Source organism: Heptranchias perlo, chromosome 20, assembly GCF_035084215.1.
Source record: "Heptranchias perlo isolate sHepPer1 chromosome 20, sHepPer1.hap1, whole genome shotgun sequence".
NCBI lineage: Eukaryota > Metazoa > Chordata > Chondrichthyes > Hexanchiformes > Hexanchidae > Heptranchias > Heptranchias perlo.
This window is the reverse complement of record NC_090344.1, coordinates 1,494,107-1,518,487: the sequence shown is the minus strand read 5'-3', so window position 1 is coordinate 1,518,487 and position 24,381 is coordinate 1,494,107. Positions and strand designations below refer to the sequence as shown.

The window sequence follows — 24,381 nt, the reverse complement described above, 5'->3', positions numbered from 1 at the left end:
TGGCTTTAGTTGCCCTGCCTTCCCCCTCCTGGGAATCTACTTAGAGTGCACCCGAAACATCTTCTCTTAAAATGCCACCCATTGTTCGATTACATTTTAGCCTGCCAATCTTTGATTCCAATTTACACGGGCCTGGTACGTTCTGAACCCACTTGAATTGGCCCTCCTCCTATCAAGTATTTTACTTGAAATAGCTCCTTCTCCTTTTGCATAACTAATCTAAACCTTATGATACTATGATCACCGTTCCCTAAATATTCCCCAAGTGACACTTGGTCCACTTGACCCACCTCATTCCCCAGAACCAGATCCTTCCTCGATAATATTAACACTTGTGACGTATTTGAATATTTGTTGTATTTGATGTAAGATGTTTGAGCTGCGAATGTGTCCAAAACACGTTTTGAGGATACTGCTCTCGAGGGCTTATTTTACAAACTTCTTTACCTACAACCAGGTACCCATCTCCATTAAAGGTTGCGAAGTGAAGCTGGTTTCAGAGCAGTTTTCGGCGATCAGCTTTTCTCCACAATGTGCAATTAGTAGAAACTCATTTAGAGCACATCTTAGTATCAATGAGAATGTCACGCACAGAACAGTTGGGATGGAACCGTCTCTTACAATAATTACAAAGTGTAATAGATTACAAAGTGAAAAAGCGAATCCAATCTCTCAGTCTCTCTCTCTGACACTTTCTCGGTGAGTGAACATAAACCAGCAGAAGAAGCTAAAACAAAGAACTGAGCAGTTTTGTTTGTTTCCTTTTCCTTCGGGCGAGTACAGTTGAAGAGAATGATTTCTGTTTCCTGCTGGACAAATAACTGGAATGAGCAATGTTCCCATGGTTACCCAGTGAAACATCCACGTTTATATCTCACATTTACACTGATACCTTCATTCCTCACTAATTATAGGAAAGTTTTGTTAAGGTTCAATCACACTTCAGAAGTCCAGAAGCACAAAGAAAGGTGGACATTTCATGGTGACGTCACCGACAGGCGAGGGAGGTTTGCAGTTTTACCTGGAGCTGTAAATGTATAAACTCCTTGCAATCGACAAACTCCCTTCACCAACAGCATTCAATTCTAACTGATCTGAGACTTTGGTCATTATTGGTGTTAAAACTTTGTGGAGTTAAAGCAGCAGTAAATATGTTCTGTGTTGTGTACATAGCAGTTCAGTCAATATAAAACATTGTCATCCGACCTACCATGAGCAATGCCACACGGGGTATGTTAATTACGGACAGTCCTGCCTCCTGCAGTTGGTCTCTCGGTCACACATCCGGCATCACCTCTCGGTGCCACACTTCAGAGTCACGCCTAAATAGAAACACATTTCTGCTTCAGTCTTTTACATGGAGATCAACAATTCACAAGTCAAGATGGAGAGAGCAAACAAATCAAATATTTAAGAACGTTAACAGATAGAAAATTCACCATAAATGACTGAGGGGAAAAATGAAGCAAACGGAACGGGATGAACAATTAGCAAAAGGTAACAATTAAAGAAAGGAGAAGGGGAACCGATCAAATCGTTTTTGAAAAATCCTTTCGGTTTTCATCTTAGTTTCTCCGTTAAGTTAGGGAGGTACATCGAGAAATGTTTTTCGTAATATCATAAAGACAATTAGAATAAACATTTCACAAAGTAGGCCTTAATCTTACTTATACGACAGCGTGTTATGTGATTGTAAAATCTGCAATTGTTTTACCATTCTTCAAGTTTATAGCGATGCTCTGAATATATGTTCTACATTGAAACGTAAGTGGATTAATAAAATAAATTGAGGAAATTTGTTTATGAACATGAAGAGCTGTTTTTCCATCTTACAGATCGCGATATATTTATTTACACAACTGTCATTTGTGAAATGATGGAATGTATTTATTTATATATCTGTACGGGTAAGGAAATCCCCATTGGATCATTTCCAGGAACCAGTCAAGTACTTAAATTAATTTGTCAAACCCAAAACACCCGTTGGGAATTGCTGATTGAAAATTTGAATGGAAATCGAGACCATCACAAAGCATTGGAACAATTATACCCATTGAGGTTTCGGGGTTGTTACTGATTTATTTCTATCACTGAGTAACCTATTTTAAACAGGGTGAAGCTGCAAATCTAATGATAAGGGTCTGGGTTGGAGAAGGAACAGATGAAAGTATCACATTTAATTACACTGATTCCACAAACACTGCACACCACATCCCTTAAACATTGTTAACTGTTTCTACATAAAACTGGAGAGGGTGTAAATAGAAAGTAACAGGAAAAAAAGCTCATTAATGTAACAAATTTAATTTTGTTATTGTTGCACAAACACTGAACATCCCATCACTAAAACACTGCCCCGATCTAAAATCAGTCGGCATGACCCTGAGCCACAGTGAAAATTCTGTGATTTCAACCTCGTTCAAAACATACAACCTTCTGATTTGGAGTCAGACGCGACTGTTCTTGTTCCAGGCCCACAACAAGCGGCTGGAGCAGGATCCATTGGAGGGCGATCAGTGCAGACTGCCGCCGCGGCTCTCGGAATGTGAAAGGCGGAAGCCGCAGCAGTCAGACGACCTCAACGACAACACAAGAGCCCCGCTCTCCTTCCACCACGCTAGCTAACTCTGTGGCGCAATGGATAGCGTGTTGGCCTTCTATTTCGTGGGTTTTGGACATATTCAAACGTGTGGGTTCGAATCCAACCAGAGTTGGGTTTTAGTTCACGGATCGGGAGCTGGGAAGTGAAATTTTGCAGCAAAACCGAAACAGGGTCATTAATGTCCGTCAAGGACGGGAAACTGCCCCCTGCACTTCATCTTACACAAACGGCTCCAGTTCCACCAGAATTCATGATTCTTAATCCACTTTGAGCAGGATTGGCGAAACACTCTCAAGAAGGAGACTCATCAACTGCTCAGACCGAAAGTCAATCTGCTGGACTTCCGGTTCTGTCAGACTGAATGTTCCTTCAGACAGGTTTCTAACTGGACACATGCATCCTGCTGCCGTGCGAGCATTGGTGCTTGAGGGGTTGAATTCTTGCTTGTAGTAATTCTATTCCTGTAAAACTAGCTCCTGAAGTGTCGAATGGAAAGTATCCTGGCTGAGCGGTCGAAGGCGCTGATTCAAAGCTCCAGTTGAATCCCACAGTGTATGGATGGATCAAAATCATAGTTTGCGTCTCCAAAACCGCACCCTCCCTCCTGTAAAGAAGTAATACTAAACATCTCATCTGCTATTGCAACAGCGTGGTCCGGAGGAACCACATGGCAATACAAATAAGTAGATGCATTTTGAAACAAACCAATTGTACCTTCAACTCCGGTCGAAATGTTCACAAGGAAAAGGATTGTTTGATCGAGGTGAAACTCGAATTAACAACCTCGGTATTTCCCTATCCTGTACTGTCATATAAGGACCGCGCACTGAACGATTGCGCCGCTGCAGTCCGGTCACTCTGATCACCTGTCCCACTCTGCTGGAAAGAATATTAAGGTAAGAGGCCCTTACCTGTGGAATCGTGTCCTGTCTCCTGCAGTTGATGAAAATAATATCTTCACTTTCACTTTCAGCTTCTTTCACATCCTCTGCTCCATCGCACTACATTCGTGTTTTCTGTGAACATGTCAAAATGAACATTGCCAGAAATTCTATCAGTAGTAAGATTTGAACCCAGCGCCCACGCAGCGATTGTATTTATTGTCTGAAAGCAGTGAGCTCCGCTTGCACACCGCCTTACCAGTCTTTCACGTTTTGTTTAATGCCCAAATAAATAAATTGGAGCTAATAGACTGGATTTACGCCGTGCTGGGGTTGTTCTCCTTCGAGCAGAGAAGGTTCAGAGGAGATTTGATAGAAGTGTTCAAAGTCATGGAGGGTTTAGATAAAGTTAATAAAGAGAAGCTGTTCCCATCGGGGGAAGTGTCGAGAACCAGAGGACACAGATTTGAGGTGATTGGCAAAAGAACCAAAGGCGACATGAGGAAAATCTTTTTTAACGCAGCGAATGGTTATGATCTGGAATGCGCTGCCTGAAAGGATGGTGGAAGCAGATTCAATCGTGGCTTTCAAAATGGAATTTGAAAAATACCTGATGGGGAAAATGCAGGGCCACGAGGAAAGGGACCGGGAATGGGACCAAAGGGATTGCTCTTACAAAAGGCAGGTAAGGAATTGATTGGTCGAATGGCCTCTTTCTGTGGTGTGTTCATTCTGTGATAAATATTATTTTACATACAGTGAATGGACCACCCCTGAAAAGATGGACAGTTACATGGGTAAGATGGTTATAGAGGGATATGGGCCAAGTGCAGGCAATTGGGACTAGCTTAGTGGTATAAACTGGGCGACATGGACATGTTGGGCCGAAGGGCCTGTTTCCTTGTTGTAAACTTCTATGATTCTATGCCCCGCGATAAAACAGAGTAACACTGAAACGTTGCGAAAATGTGATCCAAACACGCATCCTTTTGATTTGGAATCAGACGCGCTACCCTTGCGCCACGAAGCTCACAACGAGCAGCTGGAGCCGGATCCATAGGAGGGAGATCGGTACCGACCGCCACAGGGACTCGAAGAGGCGGAAGCAGCAGCAGCAACAGCGCAGGAACGACGATCTCGAATCCAGCCGTTACCAGCGGAGATCTGCCAGTCCCGGCCTGAGCCCTGTCTGGGAGCCGACTGCCATTCTTTCTTTACAGAACGGGACCGATCCAGTTTCAGCTCACACATAGGCTCAGGTATCTCACTCCTGACAGATTCACTTATTTAAACCTTATTTAGATTCAGTGAATTGGGATTTAATTCAATCCTCATCTGCCCGCCGCTCTGTCAGTTCAGGACTTTATTTGAACCGACACTTGGAGCTCTGTTTTACAGGGTGCTGGCTGTTTAAGCATTTCTCAGACCCACCACGAACACTTTTTGCTGCTAACTTCTGCTTAATACAAAGTTCCCAGGAACGAGGGAATTTCTCCTGGGTACTGAGTTCGAGTTGAAGAACAATAGAGGTGCGATTACACTACTTGGTGTGTTCAATAGGCTAACAGCAAGTGGGACGGATATAGAGGAGCAAATTTGCAGGGAAATTACAGAGAGGTGCAAAAGCCATAGAGTAGTGATAACAGGGGTTTTCAACTATCCTAAAATAGACTGGGATAACCAGAATATAAGGCGCAAAGAAGGAGAAGAATTTTTGAAATGTGTTCAGCATAACTTTCTCGACCAGTACGTTTCTGGCCCAATGAGGAAGGAGGCATTGCTGGACTTGGTTCAAGGGAATGACGCGGGCCAAGTGGAGCAAGTGTCACTGGGGGAGCATTTGGGAGCAGCGATCAGCATCATAAGGATTAGAATAGCTATGGAAATGGACTCTGTCCAATCTAAAGTAAAATTACTCAATTGGAGGAGGGTCAATTTCAATGGGATGACAACATATCTGGCCCCGGTAAATTGGAATTAAAGATTGTCAGGCAAAACTGTAATTAAACAGTGGGCGCCTTTTAAAATGATGATTCGGGTATAGAGAAGGTACATTCCAACGAGGGAGAAAGGTAGGGCAACTAAAGCCAGAGCTCCCTGGATAATAAGCGAGATAGAGAGCAAGAAAAAGTGGTGTATGACAGGTGTCAGATTGTTAACACAAGTGCCAACCGGAGAGAATATAGAAAGTTTAGAGGGGAAGTGAAAATAGAAATACGAGGGCCAAAGAGAGAGCATAAGAATAGCGGACAACATAAAAGGGAATCAAAAAGTCTTCTACAGACATGTTAACAGTAAACGGGTAGTAAGAGGAGGGGTGGGACCGATTAGGAACCATAAAGGAGATTTACTCATGGAGGCAGTGGGCATGGCAGAGGTACTAACTTAGTACTTTGCATTGATCTTTACCAAGGAAGAAGATTCTGCTAGATTCTCGATGAAGGAAAATATAGTTAAGATACTGGATGTGCTAAAAATGAGAAAGAAGAGGTACTAGAAAGGCTTGCTGTAATTAAAATAGATAAGTCACCTGGTCCGGATGGGGGCCAGAGTTAAGTTCAGTTAATATGATCACCGAGTGGCGAGAGGGTGGATTTGGAACTCCTGATCGACCGCACTGCGTATTTTCCAGATCTGCTTCGAGCACCAATCCCTTCAATTCATCACTTACAGGGACAATTCGATTCTCGGTTTCTTTTCCCTGAGCTTGACGAGATCTTCAAAATTATAAGCGACCCATATCAGAGCGAACCTCGTCACCGACATGCTCACAGATACAAAGCGGCCAGACTCTGCTTCAGTGAGATGAAAGCCCAGAGCGGTTTCAAGGTGGAAGGCAATTGCAAAGAAAGCTCGATCAATGAAAGTGCAGATCATTGAAGTGCCTGTAAAGTCCAGATTGTTTGAACTGAACTTCTTCCGAAAGCGCTTGAGATTCAGGTGGAGTGATTTGGAGACTTCCTTTCCCTCTTTACAAAAGTTTGTACCGCAGATCAAGATCAAAATTCTAGGGCTGAATTTGGGCTTCTCCGTGATATGTACCTCGAATCGAGACTTATATCCCGACTACAACGAGCCCAGAAACAAATCAAGGGGATTCAGTCTAAGTAAAATAATGGTATTGGAGAAAATAATTAGATTAAAGATAGACAAATCACCAGGACCTGATGGTGACCATCCCAGGGGATTAAAAGGAGTAGGTGAGAAAATTGTACATGCTTTAGTCATGATCGTTCAAACTCTTGTTTCAGGAATTGTTCCATGGATTGAAAAATTGTCAATGCCATTCCATTATTTAGGAATGGGAGGAGAGATAAAGTAGGAAATTATACACCTATTAGTCTGACATCTGTTGTGGGGAAGTTAGCAGTATCTGTTATTAGGGAAGAGAGACTGAGCACTTGGATAAATATGAATTGATCAGAGAAGCCAGCATGGATTTGTAAAGGGTAAGTCAAGTCTAACGAAACTAGTTGAACTTCTTGAAGCTGTAATAACGTGGTAGATAATGGAGTGTCTTTGGGTGTTATATGTATATTGACTTCCAGAGGCATTCGATAAGGTATCACATAAGAGACTGTTTACAGAAATGAGTGCACATGGAAATTAAAGCAACCTATTGACATCGGTGGGGAGTTCGTTAGAAGGTAGGAGACAGAGAGTCGGGATAATGGATCTGTGCTCAAATTGACAGGATGTGATTAGTGGTGTCCCCCAGGGATCTGTACCGGGGTATTAGCTTTTTACTATGTGTATAAATGAGGCAAATGAAGAAATAGAGAGCCATATATCCAAGTTTGTCGACGACACCAAGTTAGGTGGCACAGTGAGCAATGTAGATGGGAGCATAAAGTTGCAAAGCGAAATTGATAGATGAAGTGAGTTGGTAAAACTGTGGCAGATGGAGCTTACATAGAATTACATAGAATGTACATCACAGAAACAGACAATTCGGCCCAACTAGACTATGCCGGTGTTTATGCTGCAGACGAGCCTCATCCAACCCCGCTTCATCTAATCCAATGAGCAAATCCGAATATTCCTTTCTCCTCCATGTGTTTATCTAGCTTCCCCGTAAATGCATCCATGCGTTTCGCCTTAACTACTCCTTGTGGTAGCGAGTTGCACATTCTAGCGAGCCTCTTTGCAAATATGGTTCTTTTGAATGCCATATTGGATTAAATGTGACTATCTTATATTTATGGCCCCAATTTTGGACTCCTCCCCCCAAAATTGCAAACACCTTATCTCCGTCTGACCTATCAAACCCTTGCATAATTTTAAAGTCCTATTTCAGGTCACCCTCAGCCTTCTATTTTCGATGGAAAAGAGCCGAAGACTGTTCAATCTTTCAATATTGGGAAGTGTGAGGTCATCCACTTTGGACCTAAGCAAGATAGATGAGAATATTTTCTAACTGGTGAGAAACTAGGAACTGTGGAGGAGGAAAGATGTTTACGGGTCCAAGTGCAGAAATCATTAAAAGTCAGTGGACAGTTACAAAAATAATTAAAAAGGCTAATGGAACTTTGACCTTTATCTTAAGGGAGCTCGAATTCAAAGGGGTGTATATTATGTTACAGTTATATAAACTCTGCAAAGAGCAAATTTCGAGTACTGCATTCAGTTTTCGGCACCACACCTCAGGGAGGATATATTGGCCTTGGAGGGGGTGCAGCGCAGATTCACCAGAATTATACCGGAGCTAAAATGTTTAAATTATGCGGACAAGTTGCAGAGAAAAGGTTTGTATTTCCTTGTGTATAGAAGATTAAGTGTTGATGTATTCGAGTTGTTGAAGGTGATTAAATGAGCTAATGGTGTGTGTGTGAGCTGTGAGACAGCTTGAAATACCAATCCTCTCCACCACTGGGGACTGAGTCTTCCAACAAACAGGGATTTTCACTCGTGCAAGTTTCATCCACATTTTCTGCTCTTCATTTCTCCGACTTGCTTGTTGCGCCTTTCCATTCAATTCAGGATTTACAGGAAAAACTCGATTCTGCCATCAATCTTCGGGTCACATGGTGAGATTTCAAATAAGTGAAATCGACCCTTATCAAACCCCAATATCGTCACCTACACGTTTGACGAATGCAAAGCGGCTTCTATCGCGGTTTGGCTGCACAACTCGTTCAAAGATACTGTCGGTAATTGGAGGGTCTTTCAAGTCATGACCCGAACATAACAGTTCGCACTGCCGTTTTCCCCAAGACGCTTCAGATTCACGGGGAATGATTTCGGTCTGGTGGTTAAATCCGTTCCCTCTTTACGAATCCACCTTTGAACCCGGGAATTTTAGTATTTTTGATAACCGAGACCAAACTGGTTTGTCCTGTATTTTACATTACTTTCCAGATATTACAGATAAGCAGAGCACTTGAGCTGTCACAGCTGTGACTTTGACATTTCTCCCTCTCTTCTGGATCTCCCCGGCAACTGCCACTAACCACAATCTTCTGTCACACTTCTCCATCAGAAAGTTCAGAGTCTCGTTTCCAAATGAAATATCGCCCATCTCTTCAATCAACGACAGCCCAGAGAGAGTTCCTTACTTTCAGCTCCCAATTTCCCCAAATCCTCAAAGTAGCATGGAAATAATTGTCCTTAAGTTAATAATAATAATATAATTCAAAGTTCTTATCGTCTGGGGCTTTGTTTCAGATTCCACGGCTTTTAAGGTTCACTGCTGATGTTTAACAAAGCGCCTCTTGGTTGGAGGCTTCTGTGTGGGAAAGATCACGAAGCGCTCATTGAGAGACCGAGGATGAAGCTGTTTGATGGGAGCACTGGTGACTCAAACCGTGCGCGGCTCCAGTGGCGCAATCGGTCCCCACGCGTTATTTCTACAATAATTATACGCTCGAGAAATGCTGGAGGTGTGAGCTCCAGCGCCATCGAAAGTAGTTGAACCTTCTAAATATTTTGACTGGAGTTCAAGGTACATCCGGTTCCATAACGCATCGACTTCTTCATGTCCCCATATGGGCACTGAGGCTCCTCTGGCCTACCGTCTTGCAATTGCAGGCGAGAGTTTAATTGTTTAGAAGAGGAGAGGGGGCAATTGGCGACAGCTGAAATGGTAAAGGGGCCGGCACGACAACTTTAAATCCAAAGAACCAAAAACACAATTCTTCTTTCCGTGAAGCAGGTATTGATCGATTTGAAGTGTCGTGCAGGGAAAATTCGGGAGGCAAACCTGCTGCCTGGTGTCACCGTGTATCGGGTGAAATTATTCAGCTTTCAATTGTTGATCGGCTGAAAGGTCGAGAGGCCTATTCCAGCTCCCGTGTGGAACACGTTTAGCTTTTGAGCCATTGGGTAAAGTGTTTTTGTTTAATTGCTGCAAACGAATGACAAGACATTTTGTACAACCAAGAAGAACTGCAAAATCACGATTTCGCTGCCCATGTTTCTTACATCATGTTCAACAGAAACAAGAATTCTCCTCAACACGTTGCTGAAAATTGTTTAAAAGGAATAATCCCCCTAATTCTGCATCGACAGGGATAATTCAGAGTCCCACCATGTATCTGTGTGTTGGAAACCCATCCAACAGTGAGCCTGGATATCTCAGTTGGTAGAGCAACAGACTTTTAAACCAGATAGTGATCTGAGGGGCCAGGGTTCAAGTCCCTGTTCAGGCTAAAAATTTTAAAACAGCTGGCCAGCTCTGCTTTTCCAGCGGACCAACATCAGCGAAAGGAGCAAGAGTTGGCCAGACAGTCCCTGTCGCCTGCTCCGCCATTTGATAACGTCATCGCTAATCTTCGACGTCAACTCCACTTTCCCGACCTATCTCCATTTCCCTTGAGTTCCTCAGTGTCCAAAAATCGACCGAACTCAGTTTTGAATCTATTTAATGGCTCAGCATCCACAGCCCTCTGGGGTAGAGAATTCCAATGGCTCACAACCCTCTCAGTGAAGAAATCTCTGCACGAAATGGCCGGCCCCTGATCATGAGATTACAACCATTAGTTCTGGACTCTCCAGCCAGGGGAAACAGCGTCCCAGCATCTACCCTGTCAAGCCCTCTAAGAATTTTACATGTTTCAATGAGATCACCTCATCATTGTAAACTGCAGAGAATGTAGGCCCACTCTACTCAATCTCCCCTCACAGGACAACCCTCTCATCCCGGGAATCAATCTGGTGAACCTTTGTTGCACCCAATCTAAGGCAAGTGTATTGTTCCACAGATCAAAACTGTACACAGTGCACCAGGTGTGGTCTCACCAAAGCCCTATATAATTGCAGCAAAACTTCCTTATCTTTGGAATTCAACCACCTCGCAATAAAGGCCAACATACCATTTGCTTTCCGAATTGCTTGCTGCACCTGCATGTTAACTTTCTGTGATCCGTGTACAAGGACACACAAATCCCTCTGAATACCAACATTTCGTAGTCTCTCATCTTTTAAAAGATATTGTGCTTTTCTATTCTTCCTACCAAAGTGAATAACCTCACATTTCCCCACATTATACTTAATTTGCCAACTTCTAGCCCACTCACTTAACCTGTCCGTATCACTTTGCACCCTCTTTGCGTCCTCCTCACGGCTTACTTTCCCACCTAGTTTTGTATCGTCAGCAAACTTGGATACATTATACTCGGTCCCCTCATCAAAGTCATTAATATAAGTTGTAAATAGCTGAGTTCCGAGCACTGATCTTCACGACACCCCACTAGTTTCAACCTGCCAACCAGAAAATTACCTGTTTTTTCCGACTTTCTGTTTTCTGTACGTCAACAAATCCCCAATCCATCCTAATATATTACGCACAATCCCATGAGCCCTCATCTTGTTTAACAACCTTTTGTTTGGCATCTTGTCGAATGCCTTTTGAAAATCCAAATATTCTACATCCACTGGTTCTCCCTTATCTACCCTGCTATCTACACCCTCGAAACCTTGAATAGAGTTGTCAAACACGATTTCCCTTTCATAAAACCGTGTTGCATGTGCCTAACCAGATTATGATTTTCTAAGTGCCTTGTTAACACGTCCCTAGTAATAGATTCTCGCAATTTCCCTGCTACTATTGTCAGGCTAAATGGGCTGTCGTTCCCTGCTTTCCCTCTCCCTCCTTTCTTGAATAGCGGGGTTATTTTGGTACCTTCCAATCCATGGGGACCTTTCGAGAATCATGGGAACTCTGGAAGATAAAACCAATGCATCCACTTTCTCTGCAGCCACCTCTTTTAAAACCCTATGATGTAGGCTATCAGGTCCAATGAATTTGTCAGCTTTTTCTCCCATTAATTTGTCTAGTACTTTTTCTTAACTAATCTTAATTGCTTTAGGTTCCTCACTCTCATTAGAACCTTGGTTCCCCAATAATTCTGGTATGATTTTTGTGTCTTCTACTGTGAAGACAGATACAAAATACTTGTTTAACGTCTCTGCCGTTTCCTTATTCTCCATTTTTAATTCTCTTATCTCTGACTCCAAGGGACCCATGTTTAATTTCGCTAATCTCTTCCTTTTTACGAACTTGCAGAAGCCCTTATGATCCATTTTTATATTTCTTGCTCGTTTACCCTCATTCTATTTTCTCGCATTTTTGCAATTCCTCGGTCATCCTTTGCTGATTTCTAAAAACCCTGCTAATCCTCAGACTTTCTCCTCTTTTTGGTAACATTGTAAGCCTCTTTTAACCTAATTCTATCATTAATTTCATCAGTTAACCAAGGTTGGACCACTTTTCAGGTTGAGTTTTTAATCCTCAAGCGAATGTTATTTTGTTGAAGAATTATGAATTATTTTTTTAAATGTGCGCCATTGTTTATCTACCATCATATTTTTAATCTAATTTCCCAAACTACCTTAGCCCACTCACCCCTCATAACTAAGTTATTGGTTTTATTTAAATTTAAGACCCTAGTTTCGGACTTAACGACATTACTTTCAAACTCAATATGAAATTCGATCATATTATGATCATTCTTCCCCATGGGATCATTTACTGTAAGATTGCTAATTAATCCTGTCTCATTACACAATACTAGATCTAAAATAGCCTGTTCCCTTGTTGGTTCTTCGACATATTGATCTAGAAAACTGTCTCGACTGCATTGAATGAACATAAAACAGCTTATCTTGAGTTGCTATAGAATGATACCCGGACATCAAGGGTTAAGTTACGAGGAGAGATAACACAAATTGAGGTTGTATTCTCTAGAGTTTAGAAGGTTAAGGGGTGATCTGAACGAAGTTTATAAGATATTACGGGGAACAGATAACGTGGATAATGAGAAACTTTTTCTGCTGGTTGACAATTCTAGGAGTAGGGGGCACAGTCTAAAAATAAGAGCCAGACCTTTCCGGAGTGAGATTGGAAAACATTTCTACACACAAAGGGTGGTAGAAGTTTGGAACTCTCTTCCGCAAACCGCAATTGATACGAGCTCAATTGCTAAATTTAAATGTGAGATAGATAGCTTTTTGCCAATCAAAGGCATTAAGGGATTATGGGCCAAAGGCATGTATATGGAGCTGGATGACAGATCAGCTATGATCTGATCAAATGGCGGAGCAGGCACGATGGGCTGAATGGCCGACTCCTGTTCCTGGAGTCATAGAGTCATAGAGTTATACAGCACGGATAGAGGCCCTTCGGCCCATCGTGTCCGCCCCGGCCATCAGCCCTGTCTACTCTAATCCCATATTCCAGCATTTGGTCCGTAGCCTTGTATGCTATGGCATTTCAAGTGCTCATCCAAATGCTTCTTGAATGTTGTGAGGGTTCCTGCCTCCACAACCCTTTCAGGCAGTGAGTTCCAGACTCCAACCACCCTCTGGGTGAAAAAGTTCTTTCTCAAATCCCCTCTAAACCTCCCGCCTTTTACCTTGAATCTATGTCCCCTTGTTATAGAACGCTCAACGAAGGGAAAAAGCTCCTTAGTATCCATCCTATCTGTGCCCCTCATAATTTTGTACACCTCAATCATGTCCCCCCTCAGCCTCCTCTGCTCCAAGGAAAACAAACCCAATCTTCCCAGTCTCTCTTCATAGCTGAAGCGCTCCAGCCCTGGTAACATCCTGGTGAATCTCCTCTGCACCCTCTCCAAAGCGATCACATCCTTCCTGTAGTGTGGCGACCAGAACTGCACACAATACTCCAGCTGTGGCCTAACCAGTGTTTTATACAGCTCCATCATAACCTCCTTGCTCTTATATTCTATGCCTCGGCTAATAAAGGCAAGTATCCCATATGCCTTCTTTACCACCTTATCTACCTGTTCCGCTGCCTTCAGGGATCTGTGAACTTGCACACCAAGATCCCTCTGACCCTCTGTCTTGCCTAGGGTCCTCCCATTCATTGTGTATTCCCTTGCCTTGTTAGTCCCTCCAAAGTGCATCACCTCGCACTTTTCCGGGTTAAATTCCATTTGCCACTGTTCCGCCCATCTGACCAACCCATCTATATCGTCCTGCAGACTGAGGCTATCCTCCTCGCTATTTACCACCCTACCAATCTTTGTATCATCAGCGAACTTACTGATCATACCTTTTACATTCATATCCAAGTCATTCATGTAGACCACAAACAGCAAGGGACCCAGCACCGATCCCTGTGGTACCCCACTGGCCACAACTGGACATTGCTGTACATCGGATTAGAAAACGTGATTGGATGGACCGGTCGGATGTGGTTTTACCGAATTCTGCATTGTTTGCACCCCTCTGTTATCAGTGGCTCGTTGATCTTGGGCTCTGATTCTCACTTTAGGGATTTGCTGATTGACATGTGAGAGAACCCAGACGAGCTCTGCGGTGTTCCCATTTTTAATGCAAAATCACTAATTGGCTTCTCATGTCTTGTCAGCGGTGTAGTCGGCAGGATTGACTTAATTCCAGTGCATGGAGGAGGACATAATGCAAAGGTTCTGTCGACGACAACACACATAGAGAAAGGAAAATGTCTCACGATGGTGTTCAGATTGAAACTGAATGTGACTGTATCCCAATTAACTTGACATCATGAATGGAAAATGGAAATGGTCCACCATTGGCCGGTAAAGGAACGCGGATATCCCGCATGACAGGCGAGAATTTTACCCCAGAAACAGCAATGCCCGCACGGGAGTCGGCTGCATCTGTCCAGCTGGAAACCTGTCTCAAGAACATACAGTCTCATAGATCTCCAGTGATAACTTTCCTCATTCTGATCTGAAGCCGTGTAGGCTTCGTCGCTTGCAGCTGCGATGACCCAAAGATTAAGGCGTTGGAATTCGCAATGTGATTTTCCTCCCCAGCTTCGACGCAACACACGTGGAGAAAGGAAAATATTTCAGAATGGTGAGCAGATTGAAGCAGAGTGCAAATAGATCCCAATTCACGCGATCTTATGAATGGAGAATGAAAATAATCCTGAATTGAGCGGAAATCGAAGCCCAACCTCACCACGTGACAGAGGAGGATTCCATCACAAAAACAGCAATGCCCGCGCGTCAACAAGCTCCAACGATCGAGTGGGAAACCTGTCGGAGAGAACACAGTATCACAGATCGCTTGTGATAAACCCACGCATTCTGATTTTCAGCCGTGCATCACAGACATTTGTGGCTGCGATGGCCGAGTGGTTAAGGCGTTGAACTCAAAGTCTAATTGGGTTTTTCTGCGCAGGTTCGAATCCTGCTCGCAGTGCAACTTCTTAAAGTAATGTTTACTGCACAAATAAATATGAACTGGAGTTGACGAATCGCATTCCGTCCTTCAGAGAGATGCTTCAGCACAGCACATGCTTTTAATTGGGAGCCCAAATGGTCTCTTGCAAAATTGCAAGACACGTGAATGAATCTCTCCCAAGCTCCATCTGAAAATTCTGCCCGTTCGCAGAACTTGACATTTATACGATTTCTTCCTATACTTTGATCTCACATTTTCCCTGTCTCTGACTCTCTGTGTTTTCCCCTCATCGAAATGGCAGGCTTCCTTGAACGGCCACGGATGATTGAACCTGGAACACCAACAGTGAAGGGTAAAGATGGAAAGACTGAGACGGGGGGAGAAGCAAAGGTGCAACCCAGCTGATGAATTCGTTACTAATGTCCACACATTTATGTCTCTTCGCCCTCACAGAGAAAAAATCAGCAATTTGAGTACAGTACACTAATGGTAGAGTGTATAATATGCGGATGTTGAGACAGACACCAATCGAACCGTTGCCTTGGTGATGAAAGCGCCGAATCCTAAACACTGGACCGCAAGGAAACGCATGAAAATTCTTTACTGGGAACAAGCAGACCAACGCGGCCTTTCCCACTTGCCCCTTTGTAATTCAGGTCATTTTTGTGGCAGACAAGCTGCTCGCACAAAATGGCATTTTCTGTTCGAACTTCTATCGCGACAGAAGGTGATGTTCAGGCAATGACAGCACCAAGTACTAGTAGGCATGTACATGAAATGGAAAGTGAGGTAAAATACCACCACAAGCTGCTGATGGACATGTTTCCATTTCCAAAATTCACGCACCGAATCAATGGAAAAACTGCAAGGCAACGCAGGTCCATCGTGCATCATTTGAAGCAACTGGCAGTTTAAAGTGGCATTTCCTGCTGCTCCTGTCGGGGGTGAGGGAGAGACGCTGTCGGTACCTGCGTACAGTTTGATTTTGTACTGAACTGTACAGAGAAGGAGCAAATCTACCGAGGCTGTGAGATATTCTATATTATTCATATTTAACGACAGGAATATCCGCAATCAGAAGCTGAAAAGAAGGGAGAGATAAGCGACCTGAGAATAAACACAGAGCTGAATGAATCACGGAAGAGTGAAAGAAAAATAAATGTCATCAGTTCCACTTTATCTCGTGCGCAAACCTGGGAGCTCCCCGATGGACTGATGGTTAAAATTCAGTGCTCCCACCGCCGCGTGGTTCCATTCCCAATCAGGGAATTAACTTCAACAAGAGTTATGAACTTATTAAATTAAACACATGAAGCTAATTAAACTCTGTTCGGAGTTGAATGACTGTTTTAATCATCATTAATCAACCGATAACTTTCTATTTTAGGCTGAAGGAGATACTGACCTGATTACCGAGAGACAGTCAAAACTTTAATAAGATTTTTGTGCTTTGCATGCGATGAAATTTCTTCATTTTATAGACTGCATCTTAAGAGTGCGATTATAAGCTCAGTGCAGTCGTTGTTAAATTTCAAATTAACAGGCAATTGTCACTGTTTTTCACAGGAACACCCGAACCGGTTCTACAATCAAGATGAAAGTAACGCAACGAGGAACATCTGATACAATAGGAGAGGCATCGGGCGATGACAAAAATCGCCACCGTTTTGCTTTTCCAAAATGAAGGGTGTGACATTTCTTCTCTGAACATAGAAAGAGTCTGGTCTCGCTCATCACAGAAATCTCTATGTCACAACGAACCGTCTCTCCTGCAGCTAGTGCGGCCTCCCTTCGGGCCTTTCGGGGGCTTGTCTCTCAAGATGAATTGTGATTTCCGTGAAGCCAATGTTCCATTCCTTTATATGATTCATGTGCCTGATTTCCGACCGCAGGGTAAATGGTGGACTATCAGCCCTGCTCAGCTGGTAATGATCACGGTACATTTTCTTGCAGACAAAAGACACATTGAAACCCTGGAATTTTGAGGCGATGAATCCTGAGGAAAAATAAAATAAGAACTCGAACATCAAACTTTCGCACCACTGAAACAGACGGAAAAACCCTCTGCTAAATGCGTCATTCACTGAGCTGAACCTTGAGGCGGCAGCAGCCGATATAACACTTGTCAATGTCAGTTCACTTTTGCAAAATCAATAGTTGAAGCTCGCAAGAGTGAAAATCGAACGAGCCGGTCTTCACTCTTAAACCAGCAACTATGAAGTTAAGAGAAACGTGCCGGAGAAATACTCGATTTCAGCGGGGTGACACTGGGCCAGAGTGGCGAGAGGGTGGATTTGGAATTCCTGAGCGACCGCACTGCGCAATTTGCAGGTCCGCTTGGAGCACCAATCCCTTCACTTCATCACTTACAGGGACAATTCGATTCTCGGTTTCTTTTCCCTGAGCTTGGGGAGATGTTAAAAATTGAAAGCGACCAATATCAAAGCGAACCTCGTCACCGACATGCTCACAGATACAAAGTGGCCACACTCTGCTTCAGTGAGATGAAAGCCCAGAGCGGTTTCAGGGTCGAATGCAATTGTAAGCAAAGCTCGTTCAATGAAAGTGCAGATCATTGAGGTGCCTTTAAAGTCCTGATTGTTTGAACTGAACTTCTTCCGAAAGCGCTTGAGATTCAGGTGGACTGATTTGGGAACTCCTTTTCCCTCTGCAAAAGTTTGAACCGCAGCTCAAGATCCAAAATCTGGGGCTAAATTAGGGTTTCTCCGGGGTATGAACCATCGAATCAATAATTATACCACGACCTTGAAGAGCGCAGAAACAAGAACGTGTCACGGACACATTCTCTGAGAGGACTGTCCGTATGATGAAAAGGCATTTCTGAAGAGACTTGCTGATCAGTTCCATGTTGGCTCCTGAAAAAAACACAGCACGGTGTGCTTCTCAAATTCACTAAACACCGTGAATTACAAAAAAGGCACCGCTGGGAGTTGAACCCAGGATCTCCTGTTTATTAAACAGCGCGCTTTAACCAACGAAGCCACGGTGCGAATTCACGGGCTTGTTTCCCACCTCCTCATTAATATCTATCAGCTACACGTCACATTCTGTTGGGGGTTCAGACTGTTTTATCTTTGTCTATTTCGCTTGCCAGTTCACCTGTGAATCCCGATACTGCCTGCATTTCAAGCTGTGTTTATCTTTCTGTGTCCATCAGTGCTTTGATACACGAATGAATATGTGTGCTTGTGTTTGTTTGTTACTTTAAATAAAAATTAGTGATGGACAATTCTCGCTCTGACACTGATGAACTAATTAAGCAAATTTCACAGCGAAGTGTTGTTTATTGTGGTACTGAAACTAAAAAAAATCGTCGAAGGTGCAAAGAGGGAAAACGAGAAAAACTTGTGATTGAAATTAAGGACAACTTTCAAGGTTTTTACACGTATATTAAGAGAAAGAAGGGTGACTAAGAGTAATGTGAGCCCCTTAAAGACATGATGTAGAGATGCCGGTGATGGACAGGGGTTGACAATTGTGAACAATTTTACAACACCAAGTTATAGTCCAGCAATTTTATTTTAAATTCACAAGCTTTCGGAGGCTTCCTCCTTCCTCAGGTGAACGTTGTTCCCTTAAAGACAGTGAACCCTTAAAGACAGAGGGAGGTGATATTGTAATTGAAAATCAGGAAATGGCAGACTTGCTGATGCTCACAGAAAGGCATAAGGACAATATACCACAGACAGAGGAAAACTGAAAATAAATCAAGGGTAAGTAAAATAATGGTAACGGAGAAAATAATTAGACGAAAGATAAACAAATCTCCAGGACATGATGTTTACCACCCGAGGGGATTAAAAGGAATAGGTGAGGACATTGTACATGCTTTAGTCATGATCTTTCAAAACTCTCTTGATTCAGGAATTGCTCCACGGATTGAAAAATTTCAAATGTCATTCCATTATATACGAAGGGTGGGAGAGATAACGCAGGAAATTATAGACCTATTAGTCTGACGTCTCTTGTGGGGAAGTTACCAGTATCTGTCATTAGGGAAAGAATAACTGAGCACTTGGATAAACATGAGTTGATCAGAGAGAGCCAGCATGGATTTGTAAAGTTTAAGTCAAGTCTAACGAAACCAGTTGAACCTTTTGAAGATGTAACTAACGTAGTAAATAATGGAGTGTCTATGGGTGATATATGTATATTGACTTCCAGAGGCATTCGATAAGGTTTAGCATCAGAGACTGTTAACAGAAATGAGAACATGTGGAATTCAAAGCATCCATTGACATGGGGAGGGAGTTAGTTAGGAGGTAGGAGACAGAGAGTAGGGTTAATGGGTATGTACACAAATTGACAGGATTTGATTAGTGGTGTCCTCCAGGGATCTGTACCGGCGAATCATCTTTTTATTATATGTATAAATGAGGTAGATAAAGGAATAGAGAGCCGTATATCCACGTTTGTCGACGACACCAAGTTAGGTGACACAGTGAGTAGTGTAGATTGGAGCATAAAGTTGTAAAGGGAAATTAACAAATTAGGTGAGTTGATAAAAGTGTGGCAGATGGAGCTTACATAGAATTACATAGAATGTACATCACAGAAACAGGCAATTCGGCCCAACCAAACTATGCCGGTGTTAATGCTGCAGACGAGCCTCCTCCAACCTCTCTTCATCTAACCCGATGAGCAAACCCGAAAATTCCTTTCTCCTCCATGTGTTTATCGAGCTTCCCCGTAAATGTCTCCATGCTATTTGTCTTAACTACTCCTTGTGGTAGCGAGTTGCACATTCTAACGACTCTCCGGATAAATATGTTTCTCTTGAATGCGATATTTGATTTATTGATGACTATTATATTCATGGCCCTAAGTTTTGACGTCCCCACTCCCAAAAGTACAAACACCTTATCTACATCTGACCGATCAAACCCTTGAATAATCTTAAAGTCCTATATCAGGTCACCCTCAGCCTTCTATTTTCTATTTAAAAAAAGCCCCAGACTGTTCAAAGTTTCAATATGGGGAAATGTGAGGCCATCCACTTTGGCCCTGAGCAAGATAAATCAGAGTATTTCCGAAATGGTGAGAAGCTAGGAACTGTTGGTGGGCAGTGATATCTTGGGAAATCAAGAAGAGTTGGCAGACAGGTGCAAAAATAATTAAAATGGCGAGTGGAATGTCGGCTTTTATCTCAAGGGAGCAGGAATTCAAACGGGTGGAAGTTATGTTGCAATTATATAAACTCTGTTGAGACCAAATTTAGAGTACGGCATTTAGTTCTGGGCACCAGACCTCAGGGAGGATATATTGGCCTTGCGGGAGGTGCAGCGCAGAAAGACCAGAATGATACCGGGGCTAAAATGGTTACATTATGAGGACAAGTTGCGTGGACAAGGCTTGAATTTCCTTGTGTATTGAAGATCCAGTGGTGATGTAATTCAGGTATTGAAGATGATTAAACGATCCAATGGTGTGTGTATGAGTTGATGCTGAATCGGTCCCCTTCAGTGAAGAGAGGGTCGGCAGGCGCCCAGCAGACACGGCTCGGAACAGGACTCGCTTCTCTCCTGCGGCAGCGGCTGGTTTAGAGAGATCACTCTGTGTGCTGCTGTTATTCCGCCTCCCGCACTCTTGGAGAACCGCGGAGATCGGTCCTCATTTTTCTGTTATGAATCCGGCTCCATCCGTTTCCTTTGGACGGGAGTGCGTCTGATCTCAAGTCAGTCAGAAGCGGGTGCAAATCATAGCACAGGCTTTGGGACTGGCGACTGTTTTTTTTTATTGGGTCTTTTTTAAGGAATAAGCTGTGCAATGTTTGCATAATAATAATCAGAATTAAGTTTGATACAATGAAGGTTTCTTCAGTTATTTTCCATTTCCACCCTCACCAGTTTTATACAGTAACAGGTAACAATGTTTAAGGGATGTGATGTCCAGTGTTGGTGGAATCAGTGTAATTTAACTTGACACATTGAAGAATCTCTTGTCTATCCCAGGCTCTTACCTTAGGTTTAGACCCTCACCTAGTTTAAAATCGGTCACTCACTGATATAAATAAACCAGTAACATCCCCGAAACCTCAGCGTGAATGTTTGTTCCAATATTTAGTGACGGTCCCAATTTCTACTGAAATTCTCAATCAGCAAATCCCAGAGGCTGTTTCGGGTTTGACAAACTGTGAAACAGATTGTTCTAAAAGCCGGAAAGAGGGAAACGCCGGTGGTTGATATAAAGTGTTAAAAATTATCTCTTTCTGTTTCAGATTCATCTTTGTGTGTTACTGACTGGAGCGACTATAACGGAGCCCAGTGACTGGTTAACGAGTTGAACTGAGTCATTGGCCTGTGTTACAGACCGGCTCGTTGGACCTGCTCATTTCGACTCATGTCATTGTCAGCAAACGGGAAATTGCTGAAGTTGAGGCTGGTGAATAAAAGCTCGAAATGTCAATCCTCTCCGCAACTGGGGACTGAGTCTTCCGACAAAGAGGGATTTTCACTCGTGCAAGTTCCATCCACGTATTCTGCTCCTCATTTCCCTGATCTGTTTGATGCGCCTTTCACTTCAATTCACGACTTAAAGGAAAAACTCGATTTTACAGTCAATTTTCGGGTCATATGGTTAGATTTCATAAAATTGAACTCGACCCTTATCAACCCCAATATCATCACCTGCACGTTTGACAAATACAAAGCGGCTTCAATCGCGGTTTTGCTGCACAACCGGTTCAAAGATACTGTCGGTAATTGGAGGGTCTTTCAAGTCATGACACGAACATAACAGTTGACGCTGCCGTTTTCCCCAAGACGCTTCAGATTCATGTGGAATGATTTCGGTCTGGCGGTTAAATCCGTTCCCTCTTCACAAATCCGTCTTTGAACCTATGTCTTTTAATATTTTTGATAACTGATACCAAATCGGTTTGCCCCGTACTGTACATTACTTTTTAAACATTACAGATAAGCAGAACACTTGAGCTGTCACAGCTGTGACTTTGACTTTTCTCCCTCTCCTCCGGATCACCCCGGCAACTGTCACTAACCACAATCTTCTGTCACACTTCTCCATCGGAAAGTTCCGAACCTCAGTTTTCAAGTCAAATAACGCCCATCTCTTCAATCAACGACAGCCCAGAGAGAGTTTGTTAGTTTCATCTCACATTTTCCCCAAATCCTTCTTAAAGTACCATCAAAAATTTTCCTTAAGTTAATAATAATAAAATTAAAAGTTCTTATCTTCTGGGGTTTTGTTTCAGATTGCACGGCTTTTAAAGTTTACTGCGGATATTGAACGAAGCGCATCTTGTTCGGAGGCTTCTGTTTGTCATGAAACGATAGTCGAGAGACCGAAAATTAAACGCTTTTGTGATCTTGTAGCGCAATCGATCAGTCCGCGAAACTTTTCTGGTGCGCCAGAAATGCTCAGATTGTGAGTTCGAACCTCACCGATAATAGTCGAATCTTTCGCTTCAAACATTTTGACCGGAGTTCAAGATACAACTGATATGTTCCATCTCGCATCTACTTCTTAGTGTTCCCAGTTGGGTTCTTCTGGCCTACCGTCTTGCAATAGCAGGTGCGAGTTTGCTTGTTTATTGGGGGAGAGGGGGGCTATAAGCAGCAGTTCTTATGACAAAGGGGCCGGTACGAGATCTTTAAATCTAAAGAACCAAAGACAAAATTCTTCTTTTCGTTAAGCGGATATTCATCGGTTGGAAATTTCGTGTATTTAAAATTTGGAAGGGAAATTTGCTGCCTGGTGTCACTGTGTAACGGAAGAAATTATTCAGCTTACAGATGTTAATACGCTGAAAGGTTGAGAGGCCTTTTCCAGCTCCCCGTGTGGGACAATTTAGCTTTTGAGCCGCTGGGTAAAGTGTTTTTTTTAATTGGTGCAAAATAATAACAAGATATTTGGCAAAAAAAAATTCTAAATTCACGAGTTCGGTGTCCATGTTTCTTACATCCTGTTCAACACGTTACTGAGAATTTGAAAATCGGATAATCACCATGGTTCGACGTCTCCGAGGGATAAGTCAGAGTCCTGCCATGAATCTGTATAATGGAAGCTTTCCGAAAATGGCGCCTGGGTAGCTCAGCCGGTAGAGCATCAGACTTTTATGGTGGGTAGTGATCTGAGGGTCCAGGGTTCAAGTCCCTGTTAAGGCTTTGAACTTTGAAACAGCTGGCTTTGCAAAGTTTTGCTTTGCTTCGGAGCAACAACTGCGGGACAGACAATGCCTGCGATGTGTTGTCAAAGCTTCCGTGGCATCTTGTTTCCCAGGGATGGGCAGTAATACTTTGTCTGAAGCGGAATTTTCTGATTTCCGCCAGCAACGAAGGAAGAACATATTTGCATTGGAGGCAGTTCAGAGAAGGTTCACGAGGTTGATTCCGGGTATGGAAGGTTTGTCTTATGAGCAATGATTGAACAGGTTGGGTTTATACTCATTGGAGTTTAGAAGAATGAGAGGAGATCTTATGAAACATACAAGATTCTGAGGGGACTCAATGGGGTCGATGCTGAGAGGATGTGACCCCTCACGGGGGAATCTAAAACTAAGGGACATAGTCTCAAAATAAGGGGTCGCCCGTTTAAGACGGAAATGAGGAGGAATTTCTTCTCCCAGAGGGTCGTGAATCTTTGGAATTCTTTACCCCAAAATGCTGTGGAGGCCAACTCATTGAATACGTTCGAGGATGAGTTCAAAAAAATGATCAGCAAGGGAGTCAAAGGATATTGGGAAAGGGCTGGAAAGTGGAGTTGAGGTAATAATCAGTTCAGCCATGATCTCATTAAATGGCGGAGCAGGCTCGATAGGCAGAATAGCCTACTCCTGCTCCTATCTCTCTTGGTCTAACTTATGAGTGGAGAGAGTGAGGCCGGACAGGCGACCTGAATGTTGTTGCTGTCGTGGCCTCACTCAATCCGGGAGCTCGGGAACATCGAACATCGAAAAACTGATGTGTTTGTTGCCGCGGCTGCAATGCTGTTTTTAACTGTAGTTATTAACCGAGGCAGCGCTGCAGGATCATTTAATGATCTCTCACAAATCAACTGAAACCAGTCGCAATGTGCAGCTTTGAGAGAGGCTTTCTGCACCGTCAGGGCAGGAAACGGGAGTGAGGGAGAGACACTGTCGGTATATGTGCAGCGCTTGAGTGTGTGTAGAACTGGGCAGAGTAATGAAACTCTACCGGTTCTGTGAGGCGTTGTATTTTGTTAATATCTAAACATAGAGTGAATTCTTCCTTTTTTATATTTATTGATTTTGAGTGGACTAATTTT

The 24,381-nt window shown here is 43.1% G+C and overlaps 3 non-coding genes across 3 annotated transcripts; all 3 read left to right on the top strand.

Moving 5' to 3' along the window:
- The first annotated feature begins 10,045 nt into the window (after window positions 1-10,045).
- trnak-uuu (transfer RNA lysine (anticodon UUU)) lies at window positions 10,046-10,130 on the top strand. The gene is given in 2 exon segments: window positions 10,046-10,082; window positions 10,095-10,130. It is a non-coding gene; the product is annotated as a tRNA-Lys (tRNA).
- Window positions 10,131-15,053: 4,923 nt separating this feature from the next.
- On the top strand, window positions 15,054-15,135 carry trnal-caa (transfer RNA leucine (anticodon CAA)). Its single transcript has one exon. It is a non-coding gene; the product is annotated as a tRNA-Leu (tRNA).
- An 8,041-nt stretch (window positions 15,136-23,176) lies between these two features.
- Window positions 23,177-23,261, top strand: trnak-uuu (transfer RNA lysine (anticodon UUU)). The gene is given in 2 exon segments: window positions 23,177-23,213; window positions 23,226-23,261. It is a non-coding gene; the product is annotated as a tRNA-Lys (tRNA).
- The last annotated feature ends 1,120 nt before the right edge of the window (window positions 23,262-24,381 follow it).